General features: G+C 36.6%; 1 protein-coding gene and 1 pseudogene across 2 annotated transcripts in view; one reads left to right on the top strand and one right to left on the bottom strand.

Moving 5' to 3' along the window:
• Window positions 1-24,108, top strand: part of LOC137398468 (uncharacterized) — a 331,058-nt gene that overhangs the window by 197,918 nt on the left and 109,032 nt on the right. The gene's annotated exons all lie outside the window — the stretch shown is intronic.
• Window positions 2,633-23,139, bottom strand: LOC137398784 (fibropellin-1-like; annotated as a pseudogene).

Here is a 24,108-nt window from a genome sequence, read left to right on the forward strand (position 1 = left end):
TTTGGACAAGTCTGGGCATGTTTTTGTGGCCTGAGCGTTTTTCCCGAGATCAGACTTTTTCGATTTTAATCTTCAAATATCTTGGCAATGATCACCTAACACAACAAACAACATATCAACTGATAGAGGAAAAAAATGTTTTTTTTAAGATCAACTCAAATTTGACGCAACCACATCTTTAAAGATGGAACTTCCACAAAATTCTAGTAGATTTCATCAGAATGTATAGGTATTTTTATACCACTGGAGATTGTTTTGATGTTTGAGGTAATTTGACTTCCAGGATGCGTCAAAACTAAAATCTACAAAACATGATCTCTGTTAAAACGCTGAGAAGAATAATACTAGCCAAAATGACATCACTATTTGCTATCATTGCCATACATAGTTGATATCGACTATTGCGTTCAAGTTACATGTCTCTATTCTGTCGGTCTTTTTGCAACTATAGGTGTCATAAATTGTACTTTCGCTTGATCTGAGTGTTTTAACCACCATCAAGTTTTGTTGATTTTAATCTTGAAACTTCCAGGCAGTCAGACCGTCTCAAGAATAAAAAAACCCGCAATAATAGAAACAGACTGATTCAGACGTTTTAATAAAATCAACTAAATTTCTGTGCAAGTTCATCATTGAGCGGTACTGTAGCTGTTCATCATTGTACTGTAGCTACTGTAGCTACTGTAGCTACTGTAGCTACTGTAGCTGTTCATCATTGTACTGTAGCTAGTAGCTACTGTAGCTGTTCATCATTGTACTGTAGCTACTGTAGCTACTGTAGCTGTTCATCATTGTGCTGTAGCTACTGTAGCTACAGTAGCCACAGTACTGTTTACTGTTCTACAGGTAATGTGAGCTGTTGAAAAAAGAGAGTTTCATGCATTTTGGCTAAAAAAATACTGCCTTGAACTTTAGAAGCCTGAGGTAATTGAAGAAAAGTCACTATTTGATGAAACGTAACTCATGTCTGGTAACAAAACAAATAATATCTCAAGTCACAGCAATCAATTACAACCAAAATTCACTCCTCAAGCACTCTGTTAGAGTTGTCAGACAATATTATATATCATACATCATTCTATAGTAGGGTGGAGCAATTTTTACTGACATAGGAAAAACTGCTAGGACGGATCTTTCCTGTAACATGATAGACCAACATGCAACAGCGTACTGCTGAGAACACTACATGCAAAGTCTTCTTGTTGGAAATATAAATTCCTTTGTTTTTTAATGTTTTAGCTAAATGTTTACGGACAAACATGGCCCGTCTTTCATTTGAGTTTTCAGTCCACAAAGAATCTAATACAGTACGAACACATCCTGGTCGTACTGCTATAGTTGATAACCCCTTTTAACACGATCACCTCCAGCATATACTCGTGTGTGGAATAAATTAGACCATTTTTGTTGAAAAATGATAATTCTCACATTCAACATTATTACCCGTTGTGAATTCAGTCAATAGCCATGAATTATATATTAAATTAATCTTTATTTTGTCCTGATAGCAAATATGTAAATCAAGATGTAAAATCATGTTTTTGAATGATTATGTAAACCGAGTTGAGAAAATTTCATTTTTCATGGGTTGAAGACAACCCTCTGTATGGTTATTATCACACCGTATACATTTTTATTATTTTATTCAATTCATATATACATGTATTTTATATTCCCTAAAATAATAAAAGATGTTTTACGGCTAAATTCACACTGAGTAACAAGTAACAAGATTGCAAATGAGAATTTTGGTTTTCCAACAAAGGGGTCCAGTCTACTTGGCGCATCATTGCAGTTATTATTAGCTAGTAGGTTAGTATAGGCTAAATGACCTCAGCTCACATGCATAGACAAAGTGTATGTCTTTATATCTACCCGAATAGTTAGAGATACGAGTTTAATTTCGTTTTAAATTCAAAAATGTTTCTTGTATCCAAAGGCCAAATTTGCTTGATATTTATCTCGTATCTCAAGATATTACTCTACTGCATAACTTGTTGAAAATTGCTATTTGACAAGCTGATGATAACGCATCAGGGTTCAAGAACAGAAGATGTTGTTAAATATAACATGATCATACATTGACCCTCGCGTATTCCTATAATTATTTCTAATGTATTCATGTCTTATTAAAAACGTCCGTTGTTACACAGGAAGCACGTGCCAAGTAATTCCCCAGCCAGTAATTAGAGCTATCTTACATGGCGTAAGCCCCACTTTTTATCCTAAAATTTTACACGAGCCAGTTGAATGACTCAATCATGAACTAGGGGTAATCCCATCATAGATATTTCGCATGAGAGAGCGCCTTTTCATTTCTTTTTTCAAAATAATCAAACAATTTTTATGTTTTATGGTTTGTCACCATTTGCTAAGAATAATAGTCATGTTGTTTGACAGAAACTCTGACCCGCAGATGAAAGACCTGGTAAACTTAATTAGCAAAAGTACATCAGTATTTTTTCAAAATAGCTGAAAGCTCAGGTTCATCAGCAAGACAGTTTTCTTCTCGTTTTTAAAACAAACAGCATTATGTTTGTGTTCATTAGCATTATGTAAAAATGAAGCATTTCCTTTAAATAAGGAGAAAAGAAGAGGGAGGCTGGCACACCCACCTGCACGTCAATGCCAATCAGTCATCCCTGCTGGTCTGACAGTTGATTCCTTCCCTTCCATTGACACAAATGTGTGTGTAGCCTGGGTTCTCATTGTGACAAGTGCCCTTGTTGAGGCACGGATTGTTAAGGCACTCATCCACATCTTCCGTACAGTGGGTACCTAAAAAATTAGCTCTTCTGATGAAGTTTGACGAACTGAAGTTGACAAAAACCATTGAAATTATTATAAAAGACTGGTCTGCTAACAGACAAAAGAACAGTCATCAAGTCAATGCTGCTGATAATAATTGTTGCCATATTTAATGCTGCCGATAGTTAAGTGTTAGATACTCATAGACTCAGTTGTATGCATAGCAGAGACTCGCGTGGCTGTGATCTTTTCACTTCCACTGTGAAGAGCTTAGTCTAGTATTATAGATGCGGATCCAACAGCAGTGAGTGTTTCTATGATGTCAAATAGTATTCTCACAGTGAATGCCTTCACATAAGTTTAGCCAAGCAAAATGGCGCTGAATGTGTTCGGATTTTACCGATTCTATGACTCAGAGTGGAAGCAACTCCAAACACGTTCGAAGTATGAAAAAATAATTATTGACGCACCAGATGTTCGCTAGCTGATTGACCGGCGTTTCTGGGTAACAAAAAGGCTATTTAAGTTTTTAGCAACCAAACTACAAAAGTCAGGTTGTAAAAGGCTTTTCAGCACCAATTCATTTTCAAATGTACAATGTATATGTAAAATAAAAAACATTATTCAAATATCGTGCATAGCATGAGAACATGGATGTGAAAGACATGAGATTTTAGGACTAGTCTTTGCAGAAGCTTTGAAATGCTAAAAATTGGATGAATATTATGACATTTGCGTACGACATCAAGGTGACCAATTAGGCACCTGCTGTAACCTGTTGTAACCATAGATATAGAAAACCCTATAATAAGGGTTTACTATATCTATGGATATAACCATTCAACTGCTGACCTGTATGAGTGGAAGGACAGTCACATCTGTAGCCATTGATCAGGTCTGGGCAGGTGCCACCATTAAAACAATGGTTGCTAGCGCACTCATCGATGTTCACCTCACAGTTTCTACCTGCAGTGTACATGTAACCGTTTCTACCTGCAGCGTATATATAACAATTTCTACTTGCAGCGTACATGTAACAGTTTTTACCTGCTGCGTACATATAACATTTTCTACCTACAGAGTACATATAACAGTTTCTACTTACAGTGTAAATATAACAGATTCCAACAAGCGTACGTAAAACAGTTTCTACCTGCAGTGTACATGTAACAGTTTCTACCTGCAGCGTATATATAACAGTTTCTACCTGCAGCGTACATATAACAGTTTCTACCTACAGTGTACTTATAACAGTTTCTACCTGCAGCGTACATATAACAGTTTCTACCTGCAGCGTACATGTAACAAATTCTACCTGCAGCGTACAAATAACAGTTTCTACCTACAGTGTACATATAACAGTTTCTACTTACAGTGTACATATAACAGTTTCTACCTACAGTGTACATATAACAGTTTCTATCTGCAGCGTACATATAACAGTTTCTACCTACATTGTACATATAACAGTTTCTATCTGCAGCGTACATATAACAGTTTCTACTTACAGTGTACATATAACAGTTTCTACCTACAGCGTACATATAACAGTTTCTATCTGCAGCGTACATATAACAGTTTCTACCTACAGTATCCAGATAACAGTTTCTACCTGCAGCGTACATTAAACAGTTTCTACCGACAGTGACATATAACAGTTTTTACCTGCAGTGTACATGTAACAGTTTCTACCTACAGCATACATATAACAGTTTCTTCCTGCAGTGTACATATAACAGTTTCTACCTGCAGTGTACATATAACAGTTTCTACCTACAGTGTACATATAACAGTTTCTACCTTCAGTGTACATATAACAGTTTCTACCTGCAGCATACATATAACAGTTTCTACCAGCAGCATACATATAACAGTTTCTACCTACAGCGTACATATAACAGTTTCTATCTGCAGCGTACATATAACAGTTTCTACCTACAGTATCCAGATAACAGTTTCTACCTGCAGCGTACATTAAACAGTTTCTACCGACAGTGACATATAACAGTTTTTACCTGCAGTGTACATGTAACAGTTTCTACCTACAGCATACATATAACAGTTTCTTCCTGCAGTGTACATATAACAGTTTCTACCTGCAGTGTACATATAACAGTTTCTGCCGGCAGTGTACATATAACAGTTTCTACCTACAGCGTACATATAACAGTTTCTACCTGCAGTGTACATATAACAGTTTCTACCTGCGGTGTACACATAACAACCAGCATTATACACCTGACCAACTCAGCCCTCTTTGGAAGAACCTTTAGGTAAACATAATTCATAGAGAACGGCTACTGTCGGTATGCATGCCTCAACAGCATGCTTCTTTCATGTTACAGAGCTACCCAACAACCCGTTTATGTTACAGAGCATCAAGATCTCCCCAACAACCCGGCCATCTCAATGATGAGTCCACATAACTACGTTTTTAACCGTTGAGACAACCTTGCGCTCGATTTGTAAATCGAATTGGTACCAAAAACAATTAAGGCACTAGAAAATAGTATAGCTGTTGGGCTTACATTGTAACTAAAGCCTTGTTCCCTTTATATCGCCGTATTTAGGTGTTATCATCAACTATGTGAACCAGGGGCTGATAGCATTGACAAGGCAACGAGTGTGTTTTGAAGAACATAAACGACAGCCTGTATAATGCGAACCCTTTTGACGATACCGATTCGCGGTTGCTGATAGCGTGATTTAGTCATTTATGTTTATGATAGATGTTGCGGGCTTAGTATTTGATTTGACCAGTCAAAAACAAAAAACATCTTTTTTCAATTTTTTCAATATCAGAAAAATTAAAAAGAAATGGTATGGGTTTGTGATAGCGTGACAATAATCGCCAAATGTCTTTTGGCGATTATTGTCGAGTATGTGAACCGGGGCCGAGCATCGACAAAGCAACAAGTTTGTTTCGTCGAACATAAACGAGAGCCTGTATAATGTGAACCTTTTTGACGATGGCAATTCGCGGTTGCTGATAGCGTGATTTATTCATTTCCGTTTATGATAGATGTTGCAGGCCTAGTATTTGATTCGACCATGCGAAAACAAATAACATTTGTTTTTCAATTTCTTCAATATCAAAACAAGTTTTCTTCGCGAAAAGTTTAAAAGAAATGGTATGGGTTTGTGTTATCATGGACAATCACTGAAGTATAATTCTGGCATCAACGCCGAGATATGGCGATATAGCGTGAACCAGCCTTCATAGAATCAAATCAAGTAGAATTGGGAATAATGTGATTTCAGTGATTCTATTTCACAGTAAACGGTAAGCGGGCCATCTTTACTATATTAGGAGCCATGTTCATCCGTCTGAAGCCATGGTTTTATGTTGGGAAAAACATACAGGATTCGCCATCTCGACATTCATCTAGGCAAAACAACGGTCTAACACCTGCTCCAATCAAACACCTTATTTTAGATTGGAGCAATTGTGCAGAAGGTTATTGAACCTGACGATCTCTCATGGCGCACCTGACTGCCAGGGCACTAATAATAATTTTGTTACTGATAATATTAACATCATTAACAATAGGAAACAAAAGATTTATTTAAAGTGTTCACGTTAAAGCAAAGCAAAATTTTCACATCGACTAGATTGCACCAACATAACTTGGTCGAAAGTTACATCAGATGAACTGATTGTCTTACTCAAACCTCATGAGATCACAGACAAGCCTTTTACCCACTAGTGGTAGCGAATAATGGAATGATTGGCAGAAATAGAAACGAATACTTGGTGAGCATTTGGCAGTTATGTCAGCTATTGAAATGTAAACGGTCATGTATGGTCATGTCATGCAAACGGCCCTTTTGTATAAATTTACAGTTTCAAAAGGAAGAAGGTATTAAGCGTCGATACGAGCATCAATGCTTTGAGCTATTCAATTTCAACGAATAGATTTCTCTCTTCTTTCTTTTATTCTTATTTGAGTCGATTTGTTGGCAATTTCGCTGAGTAACAATGTCAGAATTTATTTCAAATTCATGTAGAAGCCTGCCATTTTGTATAGTGCTATTGTATTGTATTATGTATTATTATATTCTATTTTACTAGAGAATATGTCCACTTTTCAAATTCAACTAAATCACTATTACGAATGATCTTCAAAACCTCAACTGTTAATTTTTAAAATTGAGGTCTAAATTAAAGACATGTCACCAATCAACAGATTACATTTAGTCTCACTGAACAACATTTGGGATCCTAACTTTTACCTGTCGGCTGCTAGTTTAACTATTTCTTTACGGAAATCCTTTATAATGACCTTAGTACTTACATATGAACATTGATCAAGCATCAGAGAGTTAATATATCAACCCAAATTTTTGCCACAATAAATTTAGGATCTTGGGTTATTATATTGCAAAAATAATGAACCAGTCAGTTTTCTTATTAACACTAATTTTAACCAACGACTTCCAAGTGTCCATTAAAGATCCTATCACATGATAACTCAACGCGGGCGAAACTCCAAATCAGCATCATCCACGCAATGGAAACACAGTGATTGATAGAAACAATTCTACTGTCTTGCATAAAATGTAGTTATCTCGTTACATACCTTCAAACCCAGTGGGGCATGAGCAAACATGATGTTGGTGTGTCCTCGGTGTATACCCCTCCGTTCACACAAGTAGAACTGTTGCAAGGTACATAGTCGCTTTCACAATGTAGTCCTAAAAGTGAACGCAAAAGCTTAGCAATTTTGAACAACAATATCTCACAAGGAAGGTCTCACGTCATCTCCTAACATGTATTTTGGCTCTCGTGCTTTAGCTCAATGACACACAGAAAAATCACTTGAACGTAAAGGTGAGTCAGTGTTATTTTAAAAAAATTTTAAACTCTATCAAAGCTAATCTTATTGGATAAATCTTTTAAAAGTCGTTCTATGGATAAAAGTTTAGTATTTTATTTTGAAGGGCCAAAGGGGTGAGTTAGGGAAGATCTTAGAACATATTAGCATATTTACATGTTTTTAACTTTTCATATTACATAAAAACCTTCTCGTCTATGATTTACGCTTTAGGAACGCCTACTATATTGTGCAGCCAATTGGAGAGCACACAACTCCAAACCTTGAAGAAATCACTTAGAAGACAGGCTTTAAAGGGTTAATCAAAAGCAATGATTCAACAAAGCTCCACTGTAAAACTGTAGTTTATGCCGAGCTAGATAAGAAAGCACCTGCTGTGAGTGTCTATAGTGCCTATTGACACTGGTGAATAGTTGCAACATGTGGCTCTCAGGTTACCAGCGATAACACATAAATCGTAGCTCTCCAGGATAGAAGTGGAAGACACACAGCTTGTCAGGGCCCTTGAAGAGAAGGCTTATCTGCTCATCAAACTGTTCATAATTTCTTTGACCAGATGAATTCCGCCACATTACTGTGCAATCCTGTCGCAAATGCCAGGATGTGCATTTTGTTTCGTTCTGTTTTCTAGACTGCAGATATGTCTACCACTGTTTCCAATGTGCGAATGATGCGGGATTTAAAACTGTGCGCACGATGAGATGTTGCGCGATTAGCATTTTAACGGACATCGCATGTTGCGACGCTTTGCTAAACAAGATAAGGAATTCTACAAGAGGTCATGGCGGTGCGCTTCTGTCTCGTCAAATCAAAATATGAATGACTGAAGTGTGGAAAATGTTTAAAATGGAATAGCTAGCAAGGCATGTTTTCGTTCGCGTTTTTTGCAAGCATGAATCACTCAATAAAAATTTGCGAGTAACAAAACTCGCATGACTTGTGGGTTTTTGTTGTTTACGGATGACAAGTTTGGGGATTTATCCTCTCATGGAAACTCAGTTCTAACTACCCAAACCCGTTGCTAATGCCTGACTGTCAATGCGTGAGCATTTTGTTTCTCTCTTCTTTGCAGATGTTTGTGTTTATACAAGAGCCTGACAGTGTGGTGTGGTTAGTGTTAGCAATGCCTAAGCACGATCATTGCAAAAATATCAAAAACTATTCGACAAAGCAGGGCAGGAAATGGCTCATAGAAGAGCAGCAAACAAGCTGTCATCAGCATCCGCTCGTTTAGTTTTATTTGGACATAATTTTTAACTACAAATAAGCGTAAGTTATATTGACAGTGATCTCGCTTTGAATGAAAGCGAAATTGAGTGAAAGTGATGGAGCGCTTCTAGCGATGGAATATTTGATACAGTTCTCTGTAGCAACAGCAAATGAAGTGGACATTGCAAATAGAAAGTGTCAAAAGAAACTAAAATAGCCCAGTAAACACCTGTCAAAGCACCTGCCAAATCTGTCACACGCTAATCCGGATAGCTAACTGATTTGGTAGTTGGTGGATATGAAAGACACCGCTCTCGCTACCTGTGTAAAACCATTCCAAACGACTTGCATAGTCAGGCCAGCTCAAAAGACACCTATTGACTAAAAACGGTAAATAAATATGAATTGATTTATAATAATTTTATTATAATTATACAATAAACTTGTACAAGATATAGCAAACAATCAATATTTTATTTCAACACGAGAACTTGACACTTGGTTTCAATGATCAGAGAACAATGTAGCATCGACAATCACATAGTGACCTGTTGAATGTTGTTGCTACAAATACAATTTGCATTTTGAAAAATTTTTGAAATTTGAAAATTTATAATTTTAAAAAATGAAACTCCTAAGATGAGCATTCGCAGGCCTCTTCCCGATTGACAGTTTTAATATTATTATTGATCTATTGACAGATTGATCTACTGATTAATGTATTATTTTATCTTTCAAACAATTTTCAGAAAATGTGCTTCTCAGCAGACTCACTTGAAATCTGTGGATTTCTTAAAAAAAACGACGCCTGTCAGGTATGAAATTACAGGGATGTTTCGGGTGTTAAAGTCATAACAGAGTGTTACATCAGAGCAATATGTTATACTAAATTTTCAAAAGCCTGTATAGTTTTTTTCGGAACAGCTCAAAGCTTTTCCACTCTATTTCAGATAGCCATTTGTCAGACATGTTATTACAGGAATGGCTCAGAAAATAAACTTACTTGCTCATCAGTTTATTTATCAAACCACTGTATTTATCCTGATATCAACTGTATTTATCCTGATATCAACTGTATATATCCTGATATCAACTGTATTTATCCTGATATCAACTGTATTTATCCTGATATCAACTGTATTTATCCTGATATCAACTGTATTTATCCTGATATCAACTTTATTTATCCTGATATCAACTGTATTTATCCTGATATCAACTGTATTTATCCTGATATCAACTATATTTATTTATCCTGATATCAACAGTATTTATCCTTATATCAACGGTATTTATACTGATATCATTTGTATTTATCCTGATATCTACTGTATTTATCCAATACCGGCAGTAAATGTACGAACCAGTCAATCCGCTGAGACAAGAACACTCATACGATCCTGGCGAGTTGTTGCAGGTGCCTCCATTCTGACACTCTACTGACAGACACTCGTCTATATCTGTCCGACACATCGAGCCGGTGAACCCACTTGGACATTACCAGCTATAGCTCTCAGCTGCAAAAGACAGAAACATACTATAGCATAAAGACGAGCTTGGCAGAAGATGGAGATGATAATATAATAAAGATAATAGTATAGATGACAATATAATAATATAATACAGAAGAGATGAACCAAAGTGTTGAGGTCAGTTGACACGCATTGATGCTTATGCAGTCATTCCTGTCTAAGGTCTGCACTAGATATGACTTCTTAAACCACACCATGCAAATTGAGTACAGTTGGCCTGGTTCCCATATCGATTGCTAGACTTCGGCGGTTGCGCAGCAAAACGCTTGCGACGCTAGACTCGGCTTATGTTCCCATGAAACTGCATCGCTAATAACGGCATACAAATGTTCGCACACCATGCCGTTTCAATAATGCTGACCTTCACCTGTACAATGCATGTCGGGAAGGATTTGCCTGCGGCTCTTCGCAAAATTTCAACAGCGCCTAAACTCTTGTGTTGATCGCCGGCAACTACTGGCGGTACTCGGTGCGCAGGTTCCCATTTCACCACTAATAGCCTGCGGTGCTGCCGCCCCCGTACTTTGCGATGTATATGGGAACCAGGCATTAGAGACTCCTACAATGTATGAGGTTTGACTATATGTTGAGGTGATCGTAAGTGAAGGTTTGACTTTATGTTGAGGTGATTGCAAGTAGAGGTTTGACTGTATGTTGAGGTGATCGTAAGTAAAGGTTTGACTGTATGTTGAAGTGATTGCAAGTAGAGGTTTGACTGTATGTTGAGGTGATCGCAAGTAGAGGTTTGACTGTATGTTGAAGTGATCGTAAGTAAAGGTTTGACTGTATGTTGAGGTGATCGTAAGTGAAGGTTTGACTTTATGTTGAGGTGATTGCAAGTAGAGGTTTGACTGTATGTTGAGGTGATTGCAAGTAGAGGTTTGACTGTATGTTGAAGTGATCGTAAGTAGAGGTTTGACTGTATGTTGAGGTGATTGCAAGTAGAGGTTTGACTGTATGTTGAAGTGATCGTAAGTAAAGGTTTGACTGTATGTTGAGGTGATCGTAAGTGAAGGTTTGACTTTATGTTGAGGTGATTGCAAGTAGAGGTTTGACTGTATGTTGAGGTGATTGCAAGTAGAGGTTTGACTGTATGTTGAGGTGATCGTAAGTGAAGATTTGACTGTAATTGCGGCTTCATAGCTTCAGTTGAACTGTCCATGAGCCCAAATACTTGACAATAAACATCGGTTTCTCTCATTTATCAAAACAAACAAATGTCAAGTTAGATGTCTTTTACTACATTGACCTCTTATTAGACAGAACACCCTACAGGATGAAATTTTTCGATGAATTTAATAATTCGCAAATTCGCATACTGTCAAATCCGTGAATTATTAAAATCCGCAAATGATTGGTTTTATTTTTAACACAAAGAAGAATAACTAATACCTCAAATTGAAAACTAGCCGCTAGGCAGAGTTAGTAAACGTAGCTGAGTTCCAATTTTTTTTAAATCACAGCTGGGGCTTTGAGTTAAGTCCATTGCTAATGCATCACACTTCTTTACCAAATTTTCCAAGCTTGTCACAAGTTATTCGGAATTCGGCACAACATCCTCATTGAAAAAATCTCCTGCAGTTCTATACGTTGAAGAAACTCAACTGACCACCACAAATTGTTGGTTCATTAAAGGCCTCCACATCGATGAACCCTCATGAAAATCTCTGAATGCAGCATAAAATGTACAGCTTAGCATGGTCGACATAGATTTCTCAGCTAAATAGAAACTTAAACAAGTGGTATATGCATGTGAAGGTTTTACTCTATTGCTAACTGCTTTCACAGATTAATTTATATGCGAATGTGTTTATCCGCGAATAATTTAGTCCGCGAATATGCTTGAAAAGACCATTTTCGCGAAATTCAATTCCACAGATAATTTCATCCTGTAGGGTAAAACATAGTTTTATATCCCTAGTAGGGACTGGAACGAGGCACTAACCACTGCATCAACTATTGATATATTAACAATGAGTCACTGTTTGACTTCCAGCAGTTTGAGAATGGCTAGGAAAAGGTGTGAAGGCGTGATGGCACGCCGCTTGTCCATTAACCAGTTCTAAGGCTACGGATACTCGAGATGCCATCGAGAATGATAACGGTTATTATGAGATGAATGCCTATTATTAATGCTCAAATCATTATAGATTGCGAGGGAAATGAGGGAAACAAAGACTGGAATCGATCTCTAAGTCGTATCGACAGTCAAGTAGGCTGTTATCTCAACTTGTCACATAGCTATGCTTCAGCTAGTTTTGTTCAAGTATTATCTTTGTATGTTATAAATCCATACGTTGACAAAATAGATGACATCACTAAATTATATAAATGCAATTAGATTACTGCAATTTGAACGCTGGACCCTTTCAATAAAATATTATGTTGTACGGTATGCATTCATAAACTAACAAGCAAAAGGTCGATACAGTGGGTGATTGACCAAAATATAGTTGACATCGCTAGATCATGTAAATGCAATTAGATTACTAGTTAGAGAGATCAACCCTATCAACAAGTATTATATTCATACTGTATAGATTCATAAGTTGATTGATAAAAAGTCAATATATTATATGATCGATAAAATATAGCCATGGGTGGACCTCAGTAGATTATGTCGACTCAGTTTGATTGGTAAAACTCGAGGAGTGCTCATGGAAGAATTATTGATGAAAGATCGACCCGCATGTGGCCTACTGTTGCTATGGAAAAAAGCTGCACCGAATAAGATTTGAACTCATGTCATTGAACTTTGTAGACCAACACTCCACCACCTGCGAAAATCGACTGCCACATTTGTGGAATAGCTGTGCACATAGTGATTACACCTGACCATCTGCTAGTTATGAACAAAACAGACTGTGTGGTCGCTTCAGGGGCTCCAACTCTATAGCATTGTGGAAAGCAAGGTCCATATCTCATTAAGGATGTAAAATGACACCTTACTAGACCATAATGTTGGCTAAGATTACATGTGAGCCGATACAAAGCTATGCGTTTCCTGCCGCAAATATAATGTCTAACGCTCCTGTTTCCATAGCGCGGATGATGTGGATTTGGAATTGTACGCACATAGAATTACAATGTGATAAGTATTTCGATAGACATTCCCGTGTAACGGGGCGCTTTGTTACAAAAGATGAAGAATTCTACACCAGAGATTATAGCGGCACAATCTTGATTCAGCAATTGAAATATGAATCACCCAAGTGTAGGAAATGTTTAAAATGAAACAGCTTGTGCAGCATTCTTTTGAACATCATTCGCAAGCGCCATTTCCATTTGTCGCAGGCACGATACATTCAATAAAAGTTTGTGTGTATTTGACTTGAGTGATTTGACTTATGGGTTTTGACTCTTCCCATTTTTTGCTGCCGCCAACTGATGAATTAACCAGGGCATGGAAACATAGTGTATGCATAAAGCCTTAGCGGCCCCTTTGTAGGATTTCTTATGTAACATCAGAGACCCACAATCCAGGCATCAGTCAAGAATGTGTGCTGACAGCATGGAACCAGTTTCTAGCAGTCATCAACAATCAATCATTGCGCTGCCGAACTCATCACCGCCTAATGATGAACCAACTTGCACAGAATTTTAGTTGATTTTTATTAAAAAGTATGAATCAGTTGGTTACTATTATTGCGGTGGTTTTTTATGCTTGAGACGATCGGACTGCCAGGATGTTTCAAGATTAAAATCAACAAAACTTGATCATGATTAAAACACTCAGATCAAGCGAAAGTACAATTTATGACACCTATAGTTGCACAAAGACCGACAGAATAGAGACATGTAACTTGAACACAATAGTCGATATCAACTATGTATGGCAATGATAGCAACTAGTGATGTCATTTTGGCAGCGTATTTTTCTTCTCAGCGTTTAAACAGCGATCATGTTTTGTAGATTTTAATTTTGAAGCATCCTGGAAGTCAAATCACCTCAAACATCAAAAACAATCGCGAATAATCGAAAAATATCGATACTTTCTGATAAAATCTACTAAATTTCTGCGCTAGTTCATCCAAACTACCTAAACTACGGCGGCATCGCAATAGTTTCGCACTGCTCAAGTTTCGCAAAAGACCGCAGGCAAAAACCTTCCCGAAACGCACTGTACGAGGGAATTCACCATTATAGAAACGGCGCGCCTAGCGAGCATTTGATTACGCGATTATGTTTAGCGATGCAGCTTATATGTGAACATATGCCGCCGAGCCGAAACGTCGCAAACGTTTTGCTGCGCAAGTTACCGCCAGAGTATCGCAATCGATATGGGAACCAGGCTTAAGTAGATAATTTCTAATAAAACCTATAAAGATTTTGTGCAAGTCTTCAGGGATAACTACGAAATTCTCGCTGGTCTAATTGAATTCGAAAACTTGCACCGACTTGAAACTTTATGTTGTTTATGGAATTTTTTACAGTCAAAGGTAAAAACTTTACATAAATTCCTAACACCAAGTGGAATTTACGTTATGTGAACTCTGTCTATTTCTCAACACTCAGAATGTCAACTTGGCAAACGTAAGTAGAAATAATTGATCATACAAGCACATGTAGAGTTAGATATGCAGACAGCGTTGTTGTTACAATGATGGTCAGCACAATAGTCAACCTCCTCGCAGTGTCTGCCTTCCCATCTATATGGGGAGTTGCATTCATAGACCTCCAAACTTCCTTGGAGAGAGCAACTCCCACCTATAAAAGGTACGTACATAGAAATACTTCTACAAATATTTATTTATTGGGTAGCAGTGAGCTAAAGCAAAAACGGTGTCAATATCATTTCAAGCGCTAAAAAAGCAATAAAGTTATTTCACCTTTTTCAAAGTTCGTTTTTTGCACAATTTAACTACCACCAGTAAAAGAACACTCGGTACAAGAATTGGCACTATTTTTTTATTGTGTCAAAAAAAAATTATTCCGATTACAGCTAACTATTCTGTGACTTCATCAGACCTCACTTCAATACATTTTGGTATATTTTAATATATTAAAATATACCAATACACATATATTAAGTTATATATTAAAATTGTACGTCAAACCATTTATTTGAATATAGTGACTAATTGTTGCTCTTCTTTTTAGTTTGTTGTATAGCATAACTTGAAAAATATTTTTATCTGAAATCAAATTACCAATAAAATAATAGACACATGCAATTCAGTATTTAAAGCCATTTTTGTTAGCAAAATACTCCAATGAAACTAACATCTTGCAATAGAGCAAGTTTTTCCCCTCACATAGACACGTGCAGGAAAGAAGCTAACTCCCACTCCCAGAGACACGCGCAGGAAAGAAGTTAACACATTCAGCATGCCATGAGTATTTATTATCTAACGGACATTGGATTGGCCACAGTAAACTGTCTATATGCAATAAACAAATAAGATTCTCATGTACGACATCAGAAAACACTGGAGCACATTCAAGGTGAAATAATAGGCAATCCGACAAGATAGAACAGGTGTCATGGAGATGAATTTAGAAAACGATCTGCATTTTCGAATTATTATTAGAGAAACTTGACGATATATTAAATCCGAGTTTTTTTCCGAATGTCGTATGTTATTGTCTCGCAGACAAATACTCAGTAAAATATTTATTAGTACGCTTGCGGCCTATTCAGCGATTCCTCATTATTCAAAGTTAATTATGACCAGCACTTCCAAAAAAAGTGAAATTCAACAAAATAAAAACTAACTTTGCCTGCTAATCCCTGCCTTTATCATGTCGAATAACAACTATTAATGAATAATTTCACTATTCTTAAGCATTTCCCTCTTTTTCTGAGGTTCATGAGACGACTCTGAGGGTCAAAGGCATTTTGGAGGCATGATGAAAGATATCACAAGCACTTCGCACTTTTTGCAAAACGTAGCAAGAAGATAGCAACATGTTTGGGGATCCCACTGTAATATGATCCCACTGGGTGGCGAGGGTTTACTGTAATGTGATCCCACTGGGTAGCGAGAGTTTACTGTAATAAGATCCCACTGGGTGGCGAGAGTTTACTGTAATATGATCCCACTGGGTGGCGAGGGTTTACTGTAATATGATCCCACTGGATGGCGAGGGTTTACTGTAATGTGATCCCATTTGGTAGCGAGAGTTCACTGTAATATGATCACACTGGGTAGGGAGAGTTTACTGTAATATGAAGTAGCGAAGATTTACTGTAATATGAAATTTCAAAGTAATAATTGAAAATACGAACGAGTAAACGCGTCGAAATGAGAAAATACTTAGCATTTTGACAAAGATTGTTATAGCAGACTGAATCTGGGTTTCTTCCACCACATATTCTGCCAAGATATCCTAGCAAGCACCTGCACCTGTAGTCGACTAAATTCTGTGTCGCCACAACCTCACAAAGAGCCCCATTCTGGCAGGGTGATGCTATACACGGATTGACAACTTCACAATAGATTCCACTATACCGTTCGAGGCATCTGCAAGCAAGCAGAGGTATGAACAACCACTGCGTCTCCATGCCCAGCAGTTCTACGTTGGGCTAATTATTTCTTTGAAGACATTGCAATACAGTAAAGAAGGCTAGCAGGCGAACTTTTTAACTCTTTCTTTATGGAATTTATGCTCGCTCTGACGGAATTAATTTATGTCCAATTTTTGTTTGACACACACTCGGACACACACACTCACACTCGGTATGCTTCCTGTAAAAGCTGGAGTTCTCATAAAAAAACTTTAACCTTGAGTTTTTGGAATCAACAGAGTCAACGTATTTGACAATCAAAAACCACATTTAATACTTTTTCAGTGTAGTGAAACTCTACACATTAATTCTATCATTCACTTCAGATACAATACATCTTGAGTCTTTAGACTTGAAAACAACGGCTAACTCAACCTAATAAAAAAGCCAACTGATTTTTTGTCTAGTTACATATTTATATGTGTATACACATAAATCTCAAATTTTGTATGTCTGTATATACATGTATGTATTTCAGTATGTCCGGCTACAGCTATAAAAATTTATATCTTAATTAAATAAACATTTTAATTAACAGCTAGCATTCTGCTTGAACTCACGAAGAACGCAACCAAAGATTAGTAATCTAATTGTCAAAAAGGTCAAATCTAATGGAGTTCAAGAAGGCTCTTACGATTCATACCTTTTAATATATACTTTATAACCCGGGTTCTCAATTACACGCGCTGAATGACGTATTAATTGAAACTGTATTAACTCTATGAAACGTCTTCGTGTACTTCTATTTTCAGTTATTCGTAAGGTTCAATCGTTAAATCACGATCAAGGCTTTTCACTGAGGCAATTGTATTATCTTTAGTAAAAATAGCTTCCACATTCCTTCTCCGTTCGGCCAGACCAAAAACAGTCCGATATCTCGTTTTTTACCTTTGTACCAGTATCGAGAGAAACCAGTACCGTCATATTCAAAGTTTTGATGGACAGTTTCTGCTGGAACGGTAACCTTTTTCTATACACACACTTCTATGCACTAACTCACTTCTATGAGCAAAATGTTATTATTGATTCAACATATTCAGGATTTTTATTTTCTTTTCTCAGTTTGTATAAATTGTTTCATTACCAAATCATCTATGGTAATCGTAGCAAAACCGACTTAATTTAGCTATTACTTGCTAATTATTTCATATTTCCATTTAAACACTGTTATAGTTGTTTTATTTTTCTTCTTAATTTATTTGACTGGCACAAAACATTTTCTTCATGATATGAAGTTGAAAAGTTACAGTTGTTTGACAAAGCTTGAAAACCATTGCAGTTAATTTAATTTTCTCTTAATTTATTCAAATTGCACAAAACACATTTCTCATGATATGAAATTTGAAAGTTGGAATGGTAACTGTTGTTACCTTGAATAAAAAAAAAATTTCTGAGCAAAAACTTTTATTACCTGGGCGATGCTGGGCATTCAGTAGTCGTACGCTAAACATGGTTTCACCTGGAAAGATGAATATAAACCAACTGAATCTCAGAAAATTCAAAACAGTAATAATGATTTCCAACTAGATTTTGAAATTCAATTATAGGACAGTTTGTTTGATACCATATTCTTTTTAGTAATTCGGGATGTTGAACTTGCTTATGGCATATAATTTACCAAGTGTAACTAAAAAAAACCTCATGGTCTCAGATTTCGATGATTTTTAATATGTTGTTTCCTATGTTAAAAAATGCTCAAGTCCGAAATTTTGATCTTCTAGGGTCATCGGTTTAGGTGCTATGAGAATTTGAACTTTGACCATTTGTCGCTTGAGTTCAGGGCATAGCACATCTAGCTGACTTTAGACTTATATAAATTCAAGAAAATAAAAGTTAGAGGTCTAGATTTATTTGTGTCTACACACAATTTCCACATTTACACAAACAACTAGGTTTGAAAATTTTCGGATAAATAATCTGGGAGATAACTCCGACCAAAAATGACCCCAAATGCTATTTTAGTGACTATTCAAAAGTAGTTATCACCCCCAACATATAATTTGCCAATGTTGATTGTTGATATTTCTGAATTTCTCCAGGCCTCAGCTAGCCAAAACTAGTCTCCTCTTATCTGTGGATGCGTCGGGTCAGCGTCTAGAAACCATACAAGATTAATGTCATGGTCGAAATACTGCAAAAGTAGAGGTCAAGGTCAACATGAGGTTTAAAAAAGTCTCACATTTTTCTTGTGTTTTACAAATGTGTTTGAAATATTTTCTTTACTTACATTCCTAAATGTTTTCCATTGTTGTAGCTTCAAATGCAGATGTTTTGCCTGAGTTGTTGGTAGATGGCGGCACCACAGCTATTAGAACATGCTCTTGTGGTACCCAGCAGACGTCATCTCGCTTTGGCCATGTGAAACTGTTTGTTGAGCCTTTGAGCATGAATCACACATTAATATCATTGTTCTCTTGATCATAGCCAGTTGCCATCCCCATATACCACTGACCATCATATATACAGGCCAGATATTGTCCAGGTTGAGGTATTAAGGTATTGCTGGTAACATGTGAGTCATCAGTCTTCCCATCTTTGTATCCTTGTAGCATACATTTTTCATCAACCAGTGGTGTAAGTTTGCAAACTTCAATGGCTGTTCTACTGAATGGCTTGAACCTGTGCTGGTCCCGACAACCAATGACTCGTTGTGCTGCTTTGAACCATGGTTCCAAAATCGCTGCTTGTTCTGCGACTTCTTCATTGGGTACATAAAACACCTCCACCCCAGAAATGTTTTTCCTAGCATACTTGTACAGTTGCTCAGCACTGAGCAGTCTTTCTTTCCCTGACTTAACTAATTGCTTGGAGTGATGGGTGGCCAGTCTTCTGACTACCCGGCCAATTCCATCGTACAGACTTTTCTATGTGAGGTGGCAAAGAAGCTCCAAGATGCTGTAAGATTGCAATCAAGCTCATGGTGACATAAGTTGCCAAAGTTCTTATAATTCTTGTATTGGGCACCAGATCCATCACTGAAATAATTCACATGAGTCACATGAGATAGGTTTTCTTCGATGAATCTGATGAGCATTTCCTTGAATGTATGTATACATTCTAGAGAGTGTTCTAGAGAACGCTCCAGAGCGTTCTGGAATGTATGCATACATTCCAGAGAACGCTCATAAGATTCATATAAGGGCATATGGAAGATCTTTTCCATGTAGTAGAGACCGTGTGAGTGCTTATATAACAATATCCAAGTTTTGGAAAGGCTGGAAACATATTAAAGGGCATTTAAATGGTAAAATATGATTCTACCTACAAAATATTCTACCTATGAAATGGCTTCTGGATTAATTTCGCAAATAGCGGTTCCACTGTAGTCAGTTTTTCATTTTTGTAATTAAAAGAGCAATATCAAAGGTGATTGCATTACAAATCATTAAAAAAATCTGAATTTTGTAAGACCAAGCTTTAAAAGATTCTGAAAGACTTGCTTTTATGAACATCTGTTGTACAAAGCTTGTATGAACTTCATTACAAAATTCAACGGAAACAGCACTATCTGTTTGCTTTAGAAGTTACGCATTACTGTGGCTGATATCTAATTTTATGTTAAAATATACAACCTACCTTCCCAACCAGGGTGGCAGGTGCAGTTTGAACCCCCAACTTTATCAACACATAGAGTTGGAACGAAACAGGTTTTTTAAGTTCGAGACGAGACTCGAGACACTGTCTTGTAAAAATCCGAGACTCGAGACACGAGACAGTAAAATTATGAGCATTTGGTGATGATTTCACTACACAAGTACTAGCTACTTGGTATATATAAAATTAATAAAACTATTTTTAAATTGAATTTTCACCTGGTGTAAACGATTTAAATACAACATTTTAATAGTGATATGCATGTAGTTTTTGTAAACAAAAGTGACACAAACAGCTCTAAAATACTGAAGTTATATATTCTAAGAATTTTGAGCTTGATTGATCATAATTATTATAAACATATTGCTTTGTACATGTATATTTTTACCATCTATTGAATAGTTCTTACTTTTTAATATACCGTAATGTGTAATGAAACCGATAGCCGTCGCTCTACAAAGAAATACCACAACTAAAAGAACACACGATAACACTTTCATTCTTATCGTTTCATTAATGTTAAGTTTTGTTTGTGTATTAACTGTAGTATGTGAATTATATTTAAACTGTACTCATGAAATTATATTAATTACTGTATACATGCACATATATATTCTTATATTGAGCTAACAAAACGTCATTGTTAACCGAACACGGACTATGGTCGACACGGCCTTTCGTTCATTTCTCCGTGTCCGCACAAGTTTTACCCGAGATTGGTAGTATATACGTTAAAAAGGCCCGAATTTTATGAAGGGCAGTTGGTGTTTAGACACGATACGATAAAATACAGACATTTTAAACGGAGAAGTGTTATTTATTAAATTGGATTATCCGAAGAGTAATTAGATACGACCCGGTATCTGTTTTAAGGACACAGAACTAAAATATAACAGGGCCGTTGTCCGGACTACATGATTAGACTCAGTGGCCAACATAATCAATAGCAACAGGTAGTAACGGACCGGGTATAACTTTAAAGGCAGTTGCCCGCAATCCATTACAATATATGGAGTTGTTGCTACCGCAAGAAGCTATGTTTTAACAACCGTGCGCAGGCGCTTTAGTTCTATTTCCTGTCTCGAGTTTGGCAATAGTTAAGTCGAGACGAGACCGATACGAGACAGGTCGATACTCGAGACGTCTCGTGTCTCGTTCCACCTCTATCAACACAGTTTCCATTGACACACGGTCTACTGTGACACTCATCTATGTCGATGCTGCAGTTTTTTTCCAGTGTAACACATCAAAAAATCACATGAAAAAATACAAAAATACACACACAAACATAAAAACCAATGTTTAAATTTATCTTATCATTAAATCGTATTCCAGGTTAAAGGAAAACTCAAAGCTTCACAGGCAAAATTCATTTGTTTATAGAATTGCAATATCCAGAAATAATTAACTTCTAATTTCGCTACCGTATATCCTGCATATAAGCCAGTTCTAAAACTAATATGAGAGGACATACGTAATTAGGCTATAGGAGTATAAATCTTTCAATATGGCACAAAGTTTTAACAAATATTGGACTAGATATAGTGAGGTGATTATAGTATGTTTATTATTTAAGTTTATGGCTATTGCTAAAAATTCTTTACTGCACTAAACTAAAAATTGAAGTTCACTATTTACCACAAAAATTAAAAACAACGTAAATGCTGCTGTATAATCTTGTGAATGTCTTTGATCAGTTTGTGAAAATCTGAACACAAGATGATGTCTCTTGATCAGTCATTGAGTAGTTGAGAGATATTGAGCTAAAGTATAGTTTACAATCAAGTAGGAAGTAACAACTCCCAAAGTACAAGCAAAGGTACTACGCATGATCAAGAGTTGATTCTAAAATGAATTTGATAACCTTGTATACACGTGGCTCCATTTCAACATGGTGCGTACAGTAAACACTCATCCACATCAATGCTACAGTCAACTCCTGAATATCCCTCAGGGCAGAGACACATATAACTGCAAGAACAAATATATTATTTATATTATTTTATTCAACAAATTATGTAGATGATTGGTTTAATTTTGTGATGCTTTAATTTTATTGGCTAAAGAAATCCTAATTTGCGATTTTAGAAGAAGTAAACATGAAAAAATAACGACTTGTATCTCATACATACATACATACATACATACATACATACAGCTAATGGATGTACAAAACCATTAATTATATAACTAGATCGCTCCTTAATCTTTACTATAAGAGCCATGTTCAACTGTCTGAAGCCACGCTTAAAGTGTTAGGAAAAAAGGATTGCACTAGACCAAATTTGAACCCGGGTATTCAGACTCCCAGCCTAATGCGCTACTAAATGCACCACTAAACCGCCTTGCTACATTGCAGAATATTTGTGCGGTTACTTATTACACTCTGATGATCTCTCACGGGACCACTAGTGTACTAGTTAGATATAAAAATATAAAGCTGTCAGTCTAGATATGCAATCATGACAGTTGATGTTAGCTTCAAAAAAGGTTAACCAACTGTGTACATGTATGTAAAACATCTCTCACTCACCTATTGGAATTGTCTACACACGCAGATAGACAGTCACACGGGTTAGAAACGCACTCATTAATGTCAATGTCACAGTTCTCTCCTGTATAACCAGCCAAGCAGTAGCAGGTAAAGCTTGCCAATCCATCAGCACAATCACCATGGATTCAAGGGCTAAAGCTACACTTCTGGACATCCATATCACAGTAATCCCCTGTAAATATGATTATTGTTACACTCCTGGATATTTATACCACATTAATCCTCTGTAGAAATGATTATTGTTACACTCCTGGATATCCATATCACAGTAATGCCCTGTAGATATGATTGTTGTTACATTCTTGGATATCCCTATCACAGTAATCCCCTCTATATATGATTGTTGCTAAAAGAGGAACAAAAGTGGTTCATACAAATAACTGTTACCATTCGTTCAGGGTTCAAGGTCAAACTATAGCAATGATTTTTCTATTTTTCTTAGACAGTGAGTGAAAGTGGCTAGTAGACAGAAGTCTACTAATAGGTCCAAGTCCGGTTAATCGCCTCCATAACGAAACCGCCGTAGATTAGGATCCCACTTCCAAAATGGCTCAAATAAAGCATAACTGAACAAGATGACTTCTTTTTACACTTGAATGCAACAAATTTGTCAAAATATTTTCACAAATATACTTCACGCATTCAAAAAAAACCATGTATACTGTACTTATGTGTCTATTTCTTCATCATTGTAATACTGTCACTTGGAGCACTGATATCTCAAAACCTACCGTAAAAATTTGTTTAATTTTTTAACCTTAGCTCGAAGGAGTGCATGCATATCATCCTCTGATAAACATGACAAGCCTGTCGGTCATCTGTGAGAATCGAAAAATGCTGCAGAAACTATTCACGATGTTTGCCAGGGAGTATGGGTCACGTGATCAGATTACGACTTGACGATTAGACCAAGCCGAAGCAAAACTGTAAACTAGCGAGCATCTATATTTGGTAAGGACTCTTCGGTAAAACTCGAAGTGTTTGTCAACTTGAGCTGAAACTACAAACTGTGAACTAGAGCTACGAGACGTTTTATATTGAGCTTTTTACTGGCCTTTCAATTCACCTGAGAACATCCCGTGTCAAAACAACAACCAAATCGTTTGACTTTTTCAGAGAAATAAATT

The sequence above is a fragment of the Watersipora subatra genome, chromosome 6 (genome assembly GCF_963576615.1).
Source record: "Watersipora subatra chromosome 6, tzWatSuba1.1, whole genome shotgun sequence".
Classification (NCBI taxonomy): domain Eukaryota; kingdom Metazoa; phylum Bryozoa; class Gymnolaemata; order Cheilostomatida; family Watersiporidae; genus Watersipora; species Watersipora subatra.